This window comes from Triturus cristatus, chromosome 2_1 (assembly GCF_964204655.1).
Source record: "Triturus cristatus chromosome 2_1, aTriCri1.1, whole genome shotgun sequence".
Classification (NCBI taxonomy): Eukaryota; Metazoa; Chordata; class Amphibia; order Caudata; family Salamandridae; genus Triturus; species Triturus cristatus.
The window spans coordinates 4,973,411-4,986,162 of record NC_140581.1 but is presented as its reverse complement, the minus strand read 5'-3'; the positions used below and the strand labels follow the sequence as shown (position 1 = coordinate 4,986,162).

Below are 12,752 nucleotides of genomic sequence, written 5' to 3'. Positions count from 1 at the left end.
AGTACAAATTTATAATTTATACTGACGATTCAGCACAACCCGCTACCGGGAGTAAGCAAGCTTACAGTGCAGCATGCGCGATCGTTAAAGGTAGTATGCACGATGGTAAATGTCGATCAATGGTTAGAAAAACAGTCTTTAGGAGACTGTACAGCTTAGCGAGCTGAACTACAAGCATTCAAATTGGCACCTAAAAATACGGATCGCGATTTCCCCACACTTAGTGTGCGATTCCTTTTACTGTGTACAATCATATAATGAATATTTACAGAATTGGCTACAAAACTGTTTCAAAGATGCAAAAGGTGGCACAATTAAGCATAAGACGCTTTGGGAACAAGTAGTGCAGTGAGAGACGGACTACAAAACACTCACATGATACACACGCTAAGTCATCAACGTGATGGCGTTCTCGAGAAGGAAATTCATTGGCTGATTAAGCCGCGAAGGGGGCTGTGCAAACGGCTTCCATAGCCGCGATCGCTCGTTCAAAAACGAAAATAGACAGTGAGATATTACTGGCTGTCAATGCTTCAAGCAAAGGCGGCGGCGCAGCATTACCTAAAAAGTTTCCACTCAAATACTGATACATAATTGATGCAAACAATGTTTCGTTTGCTCGAATCCCTGGAGTAGGGGATAGGGTAATTCCAAACATGGAACAAAGAGCAGCTTTGATTTATGAAGCACATCTGGGAGAGGGTCTGTCACATCAGGGGATCTCTAAAACAATATTAGCATTAAAAGAAATGTACTGGTGGCCTGTAATGAATACATTGATTCACATCTTCATCACCAACTGCATAGCCTGCAATAGAGATCGCAGTGCAGAACGCCACCAGACACTAGACTACGAAGTAGCCTGCCCAGTACAGAAACCATTGTTAGACAGCATTAGACTATCTACACGAAGGCGTCTACTTGGACAAATGCGATCCCAAAAACACTAAGTCAAGGTTCCTATGGATGTGGCCTCAGCGCTCGGCTGACGCTCGAACTGTTATGGAAGATTTGTGAGTCTTTATCGGCACATACGCAATTGGCACGCTACACTCTGACCAGGGCCCTGCGTTTAGCTCTCGAGCTTGCAAAGAAGCCATGGCCAGTTTGGGCGTTGCATTGCGGTACTCTTCTCCATTCCATTCTGAGGGAAATTCTGTTGTGGAAAGAAAAAAACGGTACATAAAGCGGTCTATAACAGCTAGAGTATTGGGTACGGGTGACGGAGTGGGTCAAACATCTTTATGGGGTCTAACGCTCTTTAAACAATTTGCCAAGAAGTTCTCTAGGGAGAAATCACTCCATATGACGTCCTATTTGGGACAAGAATGTGGGTCCCGGATCTAGAATGTGCAGGCACAGTGGTGGAAAATAAACCTTTTGATGTCAAAGATCGTTTGGCTGTTTTACAGGACTTAAATGAATTAAGAACGAAACAAAGCAACGTCTTCCTGAAGCCAACCACCACTGGGGAAAAACCAGCCATCCCAGCAAGGCCTGTCTGGATCCCAAAGCTTGGGGATCTAGTCAGAGAAAAGATCGCGGATAAGAAGGATTTTGGGCCTTCTTACAGACAACCAGTGCCTGTCCTAGCAATCCACGGATCAAGAACAGTACTTCTGCCGCCCCTTGCTGGTAAAAAGGAGAAAAGATTTGTGTCCATTGATGATATCAAACTAAATCATGTGGCCAATACTCAAGAGTAGGCCAAGGGGACTCTGACCAAGTAGCAGACACACTCCTCTAGCTACTATCCAAGAGGTTTAAACTGAAAGACTCATCACCTTTGAGACTCCAACAGTAAGAAATGAAGGAGTAAGCAACAATGCTATAGAACTCGTTCCTCTTGAAACCCAAATAACAGTTTGTCCTGATACACCTGTCTACACCACGGCCATCACTGAACATCTCTTCTATACAAATTGATACTCTAAGCAGAATGAAAGTCATTCTTTTGCAAAAAACAGTGCATTTGACCTCTGCCAAAGAAATCTATGATCTACAAAATGCAAGGACTTCGGCTGAGATACAGGCTCTTTTACGTACCAACTACCCTACACATTTCATGGAAATGTTGGGACGTATCTTAAACATGTCTGATTCGAGCGGTATTGTGCATGTATTTAAGACCATATGTTCAGGACTGTTAACACCTTTTCAAGCAGTCCTCGGAATCATTCCAAACTTTATGCACTGGGTGTTTGGTGGTCTGCCGCTTCTTTTAGCACTCCTTGCAGGAATCTGATTTTTATTCCTCCTGCTATGCTATGGCAAGCCAATCCGCCAGCGTCACTCCCAGCAATTTGGAGAAAGTGCTCCTAGAGAGGAGGTGTCGTAAGCACATAGTACAACTACTGGGTTTGCCTCGTTAATGAGAACTGAACACCACATGGTTTCTGTCATTCAGACCAATCCTTGCGGGATTGCATCTTACCTGTTCTGCGCTGCCTGCTTTGCGGTGAAGAATGCGTGCTAGACATATGTCTGATACTTCCATCAGTCATGCCTATGGATATCGATACTCGGCCCATGCTCTGTGTTGTCCCCAGCGGCTACCAATCCTGATGACAGCATTCATTGAGATCTCAGACGCGACATGCTACTGCTGAGGTACGAGACAGATCAACAGGCGCACAGGTGCATATACACTGTTTTTATAGACGTTTTTTTTGCTTTTAGGTATGTTTTTAATAAATCATGTGATCCTCTATTTTACATATTTATCATGTTTAGCATTTAGTAATGTCGTTCTATCGAAAGTGGAGTGGGTGTTCTGTGTCGCTTTATATACCCGTATATAGGTCTATTGAATCATGTCCTTATATAGGCACAATTCGGCTTGTCCTTATTTAGGCATAATATTCCAGTCCTTATTTAGGCATTGGCCATGCAGATCCAAATACAAGCATGGTCACCTACATCCGTCCATCCCACGTCACGAGTTCTTAGAAACCAGACCCTTAAGCCGTTGGGATTTTCCCTGCTTGGATTATTGATTTCTCCAAGAACTCATCTATTATGCATAAACTACTATTCCTTAGGGGTTCATTCAAGATGTCTTCCTCTGCCCGACTTTACGTCAATGCTAGCATTGCTAGACACCTTCCAGGTATAAATATACCTTCACTTGCCCTGGCAAACTACGGCACGGCACAGCTCAGCTATACGGCTTGCCACGGCAAGTACTGAAGCAGTTAGAGTCCCCGCCTGACGCACTGAACAGACGCTGTCTTCCCTGCACGCAGAGATTCCAGCTTCCAGTGTTCCAACTCCCCTTGCGGGTAGTTAGAGTTCGAGATCTGGAAAGAGATTCCCACCTCTCTCATTCTAAGGTATGGAGCTGACTAGAACCTAAGGAAATTCTTGGCATCTCATATAAAATACTACCTTAAGCTCAGACCAACTATACCTTAAGTCGCACCTACTTCCTACCTCGCACTACATTCAAGTTACGTACACTGGGGTAGAATGATTTAGAAGCATCAGATGAGTATCCACTTTAGCCTGTGTATTTATGTCTATGTATATAGATATAGGTCATAGCTAAAAGACAATGCTGTTGCAGTTTTACTTCTTCTTACTGCTGACGCTGTGCATATTATATCTTGCTTACTGTCTAATGATCGTGACAGCTCATATCTCTTACGCGAGAACTAAGACTGTTCAATAAATCGTTTCTTATTGTAAACGGCCATCTTCCTATTTTCTGTGTAACTCTGAAGAAACTAAGCATGCACGATTGACTGAGTAAAACTTTTATCTATTGTTTCCACGATTGTGAGACACGTTCCGATTCTGAAAGGAAACAAAGTTTTCATGTTTATGCGGTTGTCAGAAACTAATCCCTTCTTGTTCATTCAAGAAGTTTCTAGTGACGAGTTGGCTGGCACACAAGTAATTAAGTTTAATATACTCGATAGGAGCATACTGACCTCAGTCCTATGCACAGACCTAGTGTATATTCCAGTGCGCAAAGCCTATAATGGAAATAGGAACTACACTACATAAGGAAGACCTGAGCCTTTTGGGCATCTCCACTAAAACGCTCTGGTGGAGCTAGGGGAATGACAGGGGGCCAAGGAATGCACTACTTGTGTGGTACTGCCTGGATTCAAGACTGCACTGGTACCTGATGTAGCTGAACTAGAGGGGTATGGGTGAGATTTAGTCCCCGAACCCTCACACCTCAACTTGACAGCCAATTCTAAAGTTTCCCTTCTAGAAGCTTCCATTTCTGTCTTCAGGGCGTTGTTCTCCTCTCTAACTGCCATTAACTGTTGCTGTATTACTTCTAGAATTTTCCCAAGACTCTTCAAATCATAACCTTCAGCCATTCTGCTCAGGTGAGTTTACTACGTGGGCACTTCACTCTGTCAAGGCCCAACCTGTATACTCACTAACCTCAGTACACTCACAGGAACAGAATGTTGCGAATTCCAAATTCCCCCCGCAGACCTTCACACGAGTTCTTTAATTCCAAGCCCTCGCATAAACCCCGCAGTGGGAAACGGGAATGGGACAGAGAAAAGACCGCCTTGCTTCTGGGTTCACTTCAGCACCGCTAGGCACTTACGGTTACTCCTGGCGTAACACTTCAATGCGAACTGCAATTAAAATAACATCATTTTCAATAAACTTCTTTGACATATTCTCTTTAATTCTCTTTTTATTTATGCATTCACTTACCCCATTTTTATCAAGGCTTAGCCTCTCTTCTATAATTCTTTTGGTATCTTTAACTAATAACAACTGTGGTTTCCTTAACCATACTCAAAAATGCAATTATCTGTTGTCAAATATTTCTTTTAACTAAAAAAATTTATTTATTCTTTCAGGTACTTGCGGTTTTAAAGTCTGGATTTTTTTCTTTGGCGCCAGACTTTTGTAGGATGAACAGGTGAGTTAAACTGGTACTCTAGTAGATAATGCTTCCCTCCATTTTTACACCCAAATACTATTTATCAAATCTTATAATAACCTTATCTAACTCCACGTCGCTCACGAAACGCTGGCTACCCTAACTGATTCTACAATTGAATTTGAACTACACTAACCCTGACTAAGAAAATTCCTGAGCTCTCTCACTCTCTCTAATCGTTGGTGAAGTGTGGGGCTTCAAACGCTGCCTACGCACTTTACTGCCGAGTCTGTCCTCGCGCCTTCAAAGGCTTGCAAAGACTAGACCGGCGACTTCAAAGTCTTTCTTGCACGCCTGCAGTGTTCTCTCAGATCACTGCAGGGGGTGCGTTCAACTCCGGACATCGCGTACCCAAATCTGCGTCCCCTGATCCGACTGCGATAAATTACAGCCACACAGTGTGCACATGGGCAGTCAGATGGGGAACCTTGGCAGTCCCCTGGTTTTGCAAGGATACTGACTATGAAAGGCTTATATCAATCTAGGAGCATGAACGTTGGATTGCTCCTCCCAAGATCTCTCCTTTGGTCCATAGCCTTTCCAATTGATCAAGTAACGTCTTTCTTCTAACCATTTTTGAATCTAAAATCTTTTTAACCTCCTATTCTTCCTTGCCTTCAATCAGCAGTGGTTTTGGAGGTTGTGATTCCTCAAAATAAGAGGACACCTTCTTTAACAGAGACACATGAGACTGGATGGATTTGACCTGCGCAGGGAATTTTAGTCTGTAAGTCACTGGATTTATTATCTGATCTACTGGGAATGGTCCTACAAAACGGGGCTGAAATGTTCCATTTCCTCTGATTCTTAGTGCTCAACCAAACCTTATCTCCCACCTGCAAATTTGCCCATGGTCTCCTCTTCTTAGTCGCACTTAATCTATAACGTTCCTTTGCTAGAGCCAAATTATCTAGTTGCTTATTCTTAAACCTTTGTTAGATTAGATGTTGAGCTAGATCCTGTACAGCAGGCACCGTCCCCTCTAGAAATGCTACAGAAAAGTTTGGGTGCCGCCCATAGTTTAAATAGAAAGGGGAAAACCCAGTGGAAGCATTTTTTGCATTGTTGTGTGTGAACTCAGCTGTCCAAAGGAGATCTGGCCTATCGCCTTGCTGATCTACCAGGAACAACCATAAGTATTTCTCTAACTCCTGATTTTTTCTCTTCGTCTGACCATCAGTTTGTGGGTGAAAACTCGTGGAATACCTGATTTCTTTGCCCAGTTTTAAGGTCTCGCCTAGCGATGCAGCGCATTCGCGCTGCTCGCCTTGGCGAGATCTATTGTTGCCGCTTTCTGTGCCAAAGGGGGACAGGACATGTTACGCACCCGGACAGGCGATGTGCACAGCTTGCGTCGTTTGTGCACAACCCTCCTGCCCCGCACTTTCACGTCAACAGCTTGTTTATCTTGTCCGCACTTCACCAGAGCCTGACAGCTTACGGTCTGTCTGCCACTGTGCATCGGTATGGCACTGCGAAGTAAATGTTTTTAATGCCACAGCTAAAGCTCTGTTGATAGAATTACTACACTGATGCTCAAGTACTTCAGCCAATTTGTCTTCCAGATAATACTAGGATGAATCTTCTGCATAGCGGGGGCAGGCCCATACTACATCTCATCAAAGGGCTCCCAATTCGATAATGCTTCCATGCTTGATAGCGTGCAGCCCAGTCACCTTCAGAGAAGGGTAACAGGGGGAGCAACCCTGATGAGCCCTTGTTATAGCGCCTACTATCCCGACGAGGCATTGAAACTCTACACCAGGTAGCACGCTGCTTCGGACGCCAAGTTAGTGGTTTAGCTAGTGGTTTTTGACTATGACTTTAGAGCAGCAAAAAGCAGCATAAAACATAAGCATAGCATATGTTTTGTGGTGCGTGGGTAAGAGTTAGTGTGTCCGGCGGTCTGTGTAGATGGGTGTCTGTAAATCTGTGCGCATGGAGGCCTTTGTGTGCGTGGATCTCTGAAGGTATGTTGCTCTGCCCACATAGTTGCATGGAGGTCATCAATATCAACACGTGTAAAGACATATATGTGCAAGCACTACACACAATTGTAACCTACTGTCTTAGCCAATGCTTGCTGAAAGCTGTGTCCATGTGACCAGCTTTCCTCTAAATCGCAAAACACCCCATTTGTAAGACCCTTTGAAGAGGTTTACTTGTGACACTGCAGGGAGGCTATGAAGAGACGAGGCTGCATATGTGATACTATACAGCGCCTCCTGCTGGCTACACACGTCTAGTGCCAGGTGGAATGCCCCACCTGATTTCAAAGAGAAGCACTTTGTTACACTTTTTAGATAGCAAAGGACCTAGTGAGCAGTGTAACCTCATACCTGTTATCACTTCAGAAAGATTAGGATTCAGGGTCAGGGGGAAAACCTTTAGTAGCAACAGTCAGGTATGAGAATGCACAGGATCGCAAACATGTTGGTACTGCAACAGGCTCTGGCAATGTTTTAAAAGACTTTTATCTCTAATTGTTCCTGTTCAATTTGAGCGTTGACAGCGATTGTTCTGTGTAAATGTGTAAAACTGACGCATCATAGATCCTGTTGAGCGTGTGGGGGAGGAGGGGGGTTGCAGTGGTGCACTATTATCTGAGCATTAGCGCGGGGAGTGCGAAGTTGATCATTACCAATTCTAGAACACGTTTTTTAAACGCCAGGAGCATTATAAGGTGCTCAATTATTCATCTGGGAAAAAATCAGCCAACCCTTTTGCAGGAAATGTCGCCAATAGCTAAGTTGACAAACTATGAAACCTCATGAATATAAAACGAGTGCTCAGTCAAGGAAACAAAGTTTGCAGCTGGGGCACCTCTGCATAGCCCGTCCCAGTCTCTAGGTAGCAGGCCTTGGACGTCAGGCCTACGTGTTTAGAGTGGGGAGGGGCACTGAGGCAGACTGGGTCATAAAGTTCCCTATGGTTAGGGGTGAATAAAGGACATTTAAATAGTTCACACCCCAAAATGTATGACCTGTTGGTCCTTGCTGACAATGCGGATTATTACCCAACTGAGCTCTGAGCGTTGGTTTTCATCGCTCTTCAAAGGATTAAGCCCTGAGTCAGTCCCGCGGCACTGCAAACTCTTACCTGCAAAGTCTGCCCAGTTCCTAGCAGGGGGCTCTTCAGATGTTTAGAAGCGCCATAGTTGGAAGTATACCCTATTTAAAGGTACTCAATTTACCAACCTCGGAAGGATGAAGTGCTGAGTTCACCTTGCTCGCATCCAAACTTTAACCGTGCAGATCACTTCGAATGGCTGCCACAAATGTTAACTTATTGAGCGATCTGGCAATTTGTTTACCGTTGAAAATGCAAATATCTATTGTTACTTAGTTTACTTGTGTCCTTTTTATGTAGCTTAAATGTATCACCACGGCATCAGAGCGCTTTACAAGAGAACAAGAAGAGGCATTTGGATAACTCTCAACAGAAAAAACCCAGAAAAGAAACAAAGAAAATTCACAGAACCAGCAGTTTAAATTAGGGGAGAAAGGTGGGAGATTGCATCTGAACAGACTGGATAAGCCAAAAAGGGTGTGTGGAGAAGTGGTCATGATTTCCTCTAAAGTTTCTATCAAATACTTTTCGAATACCTTTCCTGCTTTGTGTTCAGGTTAGCAAGCCGCCGGAGGTTTCTTCTTTTGAGCTCGGCCGAACACAAATGCCTCACTTTAAGGGCCACCTTAACTCCTTTTTTGGCATCTCCCCTTGGTTAGGCATTCGCTGAAGCTTAACACCTGAATGGCAATATCACTGAGGAAACAAAGACCTGTAGCTTGCCACCTGAGCTAAAGTTTGTTTTGGAGGCAGTTTTTCGAGTTTTTCAAGCTCTGTGTGAAAGATCTATGCATACTCTGTAAGGTCAGAAATTGCTTTCCATAGGAGTAATTACAGTATTAAGTATTTAGATTGCAGTTACTGATACATCTGTATACTACTCAAAGAAATATTTACTGGCATTCTTATAATAATGAAGGACTGAGAAAGAAAACAACTAGGTTCCACACTTATACCTTACTGTTTGGAGACCGCTCCTTGATGCCAGTTTATAACTCATTTAGTTATATTACAAGGTTATAACTTAGATCTGCAGGTAACGCAATGATGAATGAATGAATGAATGAATGTTCAATGTATAAAGGGCACAGCTACTCCAAGGAGTGTCCCTTAAGCAAAAGCAGTACCCCACAATTTTTTTGTAGGAAAAAGAAAAAACAACACCACAGGCATCTTAACAACCACCGCCTGACCATCGCAAACATATGTAAATACTGGGGATGTTGGCTAGATGACAAGGGAGGCCACCTACTACATTTAACTCGTTAAAACCAAAATTGGCTTCCATAAAATAAGCCCTCCGAACAATTTTTAAAAGCACAAAAAAATTCTCTTTTGAAACATTGCTATAAATAGTGATTTAGTCTCTGCCAAACTTGTCCCAACACTGACATACAGGTCAGAGGTATTCACAGGGAAATTGGGGGCATTATTGAACAACTCACACAGCGAGTCTTCAGAGCTCTATTCACATTACTGCATGCCACCTCGCCAGCCCATATTAGGATGGAATTTTCACTAAGGGACCAACTGATCCTGCAGAAGGCATGTAAAACTAGCATTGAAAATGCAACAGATCTCACCTTTTATGAAGTTAAAGCCATTTGCTTTGCTATTCAATACCATTAGCAAAGCAAATAGCTTTAAATTAATCAAAGGCGAGACCTATTGCATTTTCAATACTTGTTTAGTAAAGGCCTTCCAATAATGGGACAAGAATTGAGATCCTTGATCAGTAATCACAATCTTAACGAATGCTGATTGAACTGCATGGCATTTGGATTTCCCTTTAAGCAGACAAAGTGAGCCATCTCAGAGTAAGCATCCACCATTACTAATATTGAATTGTATCTCTGACTGGAGGCCAATTCCACTATTAGATCCATGGTGATAGTGTGCCGTTGGTGAGGAGAAGTGGGTAAAGTTTGTAACGGACCCTGAGGGGCTTGTCGATCCGACTTTCCTCGTTCACAAGTCTCGCATCCTCCTACATATTGTTGAACATCATTTTGTCACGCTAGGCCACCAAAATTGTCTCTTACGTAATTCTTCTTTATGATGAATTCCTGGATGATCGGCCAAGGGACTAAAATGGCAGTCAAACAATGCTTGCTGTGTGAGTTCACGAGTTGGTAAATACAAAGTTTCCATGTGGTAAGGCAATCGCTGACAAATCTCTCTCCCAGGACCTTCTCCAAACCACCTTCGCATTTCCTCAAGCATCATTTAATTCCTAATCTTTTCTTATATTAATTCCTCTACTGTGACTCTGATTATTTGGTTTTCTGGAATGATTCGCAGCTCCTCTAAACATGTTTTCTTCCCTTCCGTATCAATTCTGGATAGAGCATCTGCCTTTCCATTAATCTTGCCTGGTTGATATGTGATTACAAAATCTAAGTCAGCGAAGTAGAAGTACCATCATAGTTGTCGGGGAGTCAAGGTTCTGGCTGATTTTGAAATAAATTGCTAATTCCTGTGGTCTGTAAATACTGTCACTACATGCTTTGCCCCTAAAAGATAGTGTTGCCACTCCTGAAAGGCGTCCTTGATGGCCAATAATTCTTTTTCCGTAGTAATGTAATTGCTTTCCGCCGGAAGCAGTTTCCTTGAACGATATGCGATTGGAAGCAACTGTCCGGTATCTTTTGTCCTGTAGAAATTGGCAAAGCCAATAAAGCTTTGTTCTTCCTTCACAGTTGCTGGAGGAGGCCATTCAAGTACCACTTCAATCTTCTTCTTGTCCATAGTCAGACCTTCCGGAGCTATGAGGAATCCTAAGAAGTCCACTGATCTTACTCCAAAGGCACATTTCTCTAACTTTGCGTACAAACTGTTTTCACTTAGTCGCTGTAAAATTCTTCTGACCTGTAACTGATGCTCCTCTTGGATGGATGAATAGATCAAAATATCATCAATGTATACAATTGCACATTGATCAATAAATTCCTTTAACACGTCGTTGATAAAGTATTGGAATGCCGCTGGGGCGGTGCAGAGACCATATGGCATTACCTAATATTCGAATAATCCATAATTGGTTCTGAAGACCGTTTTCCACTCGTTCCCTTTACGTACTCTGATAAGGTGAAAGGCACCTCGCAAGTCTAGTTTCGTAAAAATCCTTTAAAATTGAAATCAAAGGTAAGGGATAACGATTCTTAGTAGTTATTCTATTCAGTGCACGATAGTCATTACAATGCTCAATGCGCCATCCTTCTTGGGAATGAAGAAGAGTTGCAAAGAGACTGGAGACTGTGAGGGTCGGATGAAACCATTTTCCCAAATTTTGTGCAAATAGTCCTTCGAATACTGATTCTCCTTTTCAGTGAGAGCTTAGATTCTGCTGCACAGTAAATTAACTCCTGGTTCCAGATCAATTTTGCAATCATAAGACCGATGTGCCTGTGGTTTTTTTGCCTCTGTTTCATTGAACACATCAGCGAATTCTTGATCTTCTTATGGGAGTTCTGCGGTTAGAACTGTACACACCATTAGCTTGTTCTCGCACAACCGGGAGGCAGGACTCTTTCTTGTTTCCACTCTTTTATGATAGACTCCGAATATTGCACTGAACATTGCTAACACCATGGTTCTCTCACTCCAATTTATTGTAGGGTTATGTTCAGTTAACCACAGTAGTCCCAAAATGAGTTGGAATTGGGGGGGCGTCAATAAGATTAAATTGTATCTCTACACGATGACTCTCCGAAGTAATTAATTCGACAGGCTCTGTGTGGCTCATGATTGGACCCGACGATAAATTTATTCCATCAACTGCCCTTACTGCTTCACTTCTGACCTTCCGAATTGCTATCAACCCCACCTTGGAGGCAAATTTGATGTCGCAAAAATTCCCGGTGGCCCCAGAGTCCAACATCACAGTGACTCCTAGAGGGTCTTTTCTCTAAATTTCAGGGTGATAGTTAAGACCAGATGAGGTGCCGAAGATTGTAATCTATTTTGCAACGTGATGACCTTTTGGAGTTACTCAGTCTCAACCACTAATTTATTGAATTGGTCTAAATAGGTTAGCAGCTCACAATTTCCCTGTCTTAATTCCAACAATTCGTTATCTGTTGCCTGAGCCACTTTTCTTCGATCAACAATTTTTGGGGGGGGGGGGGGAGAATCTTCAAAATCATATAGTATTGGGTCATCTTGCGTGACCAACGGAATCGACCATGATGCTGCATCTCCACTGAGATAAGAGGATAAAAGCAATTCAAGACTGCATCTGGAAAGACGGTTGGATGGCACATGAAATGTAATGAACACTGAGTAAGGAAGACCTGAGCCTTTTGGGGATCTACACTAAAATGTTCTGGTGGATCTAGGGGAATGACTGGGGCCAAGGAATGCACTGCTTGTGTGGTACTGCCTGGATTCAGGACTGCACTAGTACCTGACGTAGCTGAATTTGAAGGGGAAGGGTGAAATTTAGCCCCCGAAACCTCACTCCTCAACTTGACCGCAAATTCTTAAGTTTCCCTTCTTGAAGCTTCCATTTCTGTCTTCAGGGTCTTGTTCTCCTCTCTAACCGCCATGAACTCTTGCTGTAGTACTTGTAGAATTTTCCCAAGACACTTCAAATCATAACCTTCAGCCATTCTGCTCAGGTGATTTTACTACGTGGGCAATTCACTCTGTCAAGGCCCAACCTGTATCCTCACCATCCTCAGTACACTCAAAGGAGCAGAATGTTGCGAATTTCAAATTCCCCTCGCAGACCTCCACATGAGTTCTCTAGTTACAAACCCTTGCA

At 43.1% G+C, this 12,752-nt stretch overlaps 1 protein-coding gene across 4 annotated transcripts in view; it reads left to right on the top strand.

Annotated features, from left to right (window-relative positions):
- LOC146863590 (uncharacterized) overlaps positions 1-12,752 on the top strand; it is a 298,140-nt gene that overhangs the window by 30,517 nt on the left and 254,871 nt on the right. For 2 of the 4 annotated variants that reach the window (XM_085627591.1, XM_085627586.1), the window contains exon 2: positions 4,836-4,897. The exons of 1 other annotated variant lie outside the window; for it this stretch is intronic. The gene's annotated coding sequence lies outside the window, so the exon portion shown is untranslated. Of the gene's footprint in view, positions 1-4,295; positions 4,344-4,835; positions 4,898-12,752 lie in introns of all 4 variants that reach the window. One more of the 4 variants, XM_085627589.1, reaches the window with a different exon arrangement.